Raw genomic sequence first — 4,122 nt, forward strand, 5'->3', positions numbered from 1 at the left:
GTCCTGGCTCCTCCCAGTGTCTCTCTCCCTCCAGGGGCCTCTGTGCTCAGGGACTGTGCTCCTGCTCCACCCTGCCCTGCACTGGCCCATCATGGCGTCATGGCCTCAGATCCATTTGCCAACAGCACAGGCATTTCCCTCTGCTTTGAAGTAACTTGAGAGAGAATCTGATGCGCTCTGGCCATCTTTTCCTGCCGGCCTCAGTCGGCACAGGCTCCTGGACTGGCTGTGCTTAGGTCACTGCCCTCTTCCAGGCCCATTGATTTCCTCTGAAGAAGGAGGGGGACAGAGCCACTTGGTGAATGCAGACCCCTAAGCAGCAGAGGCTATGGAAGGGGCAGTTTCCTTGGACGGCATCCTGGGTGGGTTCCGTCTGTCCGAAACACTCTTGCTTCATCTCCTATTGCCCAGATTGGGTGATATCAGACAGTCTGGCTGACTTCTGACCGACCCTGGTCCTCCCAGGGCATCTCCTGGTGGGTACCGATCAACTGCAAGGGTGTCGCCTGTCAGGTTGTGTGGCCCCCTGAAATACACTTATGTGGACATTTCTTACCTTGGAACCATCTCAGCTCCAACACGTAGCTGGTGGGAGGGAAGTGTAGATCCCCAGAGGCATGTCCCCCTGCCCAGCCTTGCGTGGTGAATAGCTCCATGAGGGTTAATTGGTTTTCAGCTGATGAAATCACAGCAGAGCTATCCGTTGTCAGAGCTCTTCGACACCATAACAGTTATCACTCCCTGGACACTTCCCCATTCCCTGCTGAGCCATATCATTTTCTCTGTCTTGTCGAAAGTGAACATTCGCATTCACATGTCAGTGCCCCCTTGCAACAATACCATGATGGTATTTTTCTCATGCCACTGTTAGGACTGGGTGCTGTACAGGCTGCCACACTGTTCTTTGGCTGAGCCCCACCAGAGTCCCAGGAATATTGCTTAGTGGGATGCCTGGTTGGAGAGGCACTTCTACCCTGCCCCAAAAGTTTTCTCGAATGGCTCGCAGGGGACCCCATGACCAGGCACTAAGAGTTTAGACCTCACCCCTTACACGTCGCTGAGTCAGGGACAAATGCCAGCAGGGGGCAGGGCCACAGTCAACAGGCCGAGGTCTCTTCTGCACTGTTAAGGCTCATTCTGACTCCGAGTGGGAAGCTCCAGGGCTTCCTCACTCCATTTCCAGGGGAGAAGGACAAGGCCACTTCTTGCCCCTAGGATAAAACTTTGAGGAATAAGATCAGACTTTGAGCCTAAAGACAAAAGTTAAGAAGGACTTTTGCACTGGGTTTGGTCTGGGCCACAGGGACCTGCCCAAGCTACCAGTCACTAAGTGTTCTTTGCTGTGAACTTCTCCCTGGCCTTGTGCAAAGACACAGAGGTCTTCTCTTAGGGACCTCAAGGGTGAGCATACCTCCTCCTCTTCTTCTTTCTCTGTACCTTTTCACCTTAGAGATAGTAACCACTTTGCCCCATCTCCCTTCTGGCTTGGACCAAGTCAAAACTAGATTACTTTTACCATCTCGTGGACCAGAATCTTCCATTCTTATTCCATCTCCATAGAAGGGAGTTAGTCCTAGGACAATCTGCTAGAGACTATCATCTCCCCAAGTCACTTTCTTATGCAGTCTGACCGTCAAACAATGACCTACACTTTCCCCGATTATTTTTACATAGCGATAAAACAGGTACCAAAAGATAGCCAGAGAGGATGTATTCGCCATCAATCGTCAACCTAAAATGAGTCCATCTACATTCAGTCTCTAAAACTGTGAGGCACGGAGAAATAGGAGGGCTGAGGATCCATAGGGTGCTATCAACACCCCTCTGCTGAGTGCTTGATAAAGCAGCTGGTGTCAAGAGCTAGCTGCTGAAGGCACACTGTAGCACCGTTTCTTAGTGCAGACACCTGCTCATTAGCGTCAGACTAATAGAAATGGGAAGGGCTCAGCACTCTGCAGGGGAGCCACCCCCAAGGACAGGAGTTAGTCAAGGACACCAGGACCAGATTACCTCTGGGAAGCACATAACAGTGACTGATACCCCTAGGGTGATGGATTCATTTCTAAATCTGATACTAACATCAATACATTATTTATTACACCAAACATAAATAATTCAGTGTGTCCACGTTCAGTAGGTTTCTGCTTAAAAACCAGCTTTGCACTGGGTCTTGGCTCTTGACATTTCATTGATCTGGGAAGGACTAGGAGAGAAGCAGCTCAGCTCATGTTCCATGCCCAGGTGGCTGAGCTGCTCGCTGTGGGGAGCGTTTGAGCGCAGGCCCCACCCTGACATGGGGCATTCATTTAGCACCTTCACTACCCACTTTCCATTTACCCACCCGTGTTAGAAAGACAGTTGGGCTCAATGATCTCTAAGGTCATTCCAGACTTGAGATTCTGAGGAGAAAAAGAACTAAAGAAAGTGGTAGGAAAAAAATGCAATATCCATGGCCCCAAATGGTTGAACTTAATCCTTGCCCCAATCGTGGAGTGAGCTGTGCCCAGGTGTTTGGTTTCAGGCTATGACTTGCCAGTGGTCCCAGGCACAATGCTGGGATTGCATGATGTCTTGGTCCCCTTAGCGTCTACCTGCTTGGCTTGCATCATGCAGCTCTATGTTTCTCTTATCTGTAAGACATTTGAGGTCAGAGATTTATATTTATCTTTACTTATGCCAGCACCGAGCACGGTGTCCAGCACAAAGTGTGTCCTCCTCCATGAACCATAAATGAAAGAGTTTGTGAGGCAGGGATGAGGTGGCTGTAACTCCTACTCCCTTGCCAGTTTAATCCATATTCATTGGCTTTCCCAGGAATGCAGATCTCTGTACTTCATTCCAATAAGGTCAGTCTATCTCTTTTACTCTTTTATACCCAGGGGACTTATTAAAAAACAAAAAACAAAAAAACAAAAACAAAAGCAAAAACACCTGCAGCTCTGCAAAACTCTCATTTTTTCTCTCTGGTTGGAGTTGAGCTGAATTTCACTCTTCCTAAGAGTTGATCTCCTATTCCTTGGCTGTAGAAATAAGAGGAGATGAAGTAGCCCAGGCAGTAGAAATCTGCCAGCCTTGTGGCCTTGGGCAGGTTAATCCTCCAGCCTGTTTGTTTATCTGCAAAACAAAAAGATGAGACCCAAAGTTTTATAAGGCCATTTTCAACTCACAATTCTTTATGAAAAGCGGGCGGGGAGAGAGGCAGTGGATCTGCCTTTAGTAACCCTGGGTTTAGTGGCATTCAGACTGTGGAAAGTGAAATTGTCCACGATGGCTTAAATGGTTGAAGAGTATTTTTACAACCCCAAGATGCTGTGAGTGAATTGCTCTGTCCCATGGCCAAATCACTCCAGGTGCTTTCCAGTGGGGGAGGGATGGGGGGGCTGAAAGTGGGCAATAGGTAAGCTCTAGGCAAGAGACAGCATTTAGGAGTAGTGGGAGTGAAAGTTGGAAGTCTCTTCATTCAGCCAAATGTCCTTGAGTGTACCTGTCCTTAGATCGTGTAGGAAAAACAGGGGATCATTCTGTTTTCAAAGATATGAGCTGATGGAGGCTCAATTACCTCTTTTGAGACTGTTCTGGCTTGTGAACAAGTTTTCTTTTAATTGAAATCTCTCTTCATGAGGCCCATTTCTTTTTCTTTGTTGATCTTCTGAGTTGATGACACAGCCCTTCCTAATGCGAATCAGCCTTCCTAATGCGGTCTCTTCTTTCTCCAGGAGAAAATACCCCTGTAACCTTAGGGTTAGAAGCATTTTCCCTATTGTCCATGTCTCTTTTCAGCACCATTTTTAATTGCTGCACCTTCTTTTCAAAATACGGTGATCTAAGATTAAGTGTAGCAGGCTCTCCAATAGATATAGGTGTGTTTTCTGTTATCCTGCCACTAAATTGCATGTTTGCTTTTTAAATAACACCAATTTCTAACTTAATTTAGCTGCCGTTTCACTATGATTCTCAGACCATTTTCTCCCCAGAAAGGCCTGTTTTCATTGTATGGTGCTCAACTCATTTACATGTAATGGCATATAATGACACTGAGAAATAGTAGATGATGATGATTATGATGTTCATGGTGAAAATGAAAAAGAAATGATGATGACCCAGTGTTGGTGACAGTGAATA

The sequence above is a fragment of the Pteropus vampyrus genome, unplaced genomic scaffold (genome assembly GCF_000151845.1).
Source record: "Pteropus vampyrus isolate Shadow unplaced genomic scaffold, Pvam_2.0 Scaffold15, whole genome shotgun sequence".
In the NCBI taxonomy this organism is placed as follows: Eukaryota; Metazoa; Chordata; class Mammalia; order Chiroptera; family Pteropodidae; genus Pteropus; species Pteropus vampyrus.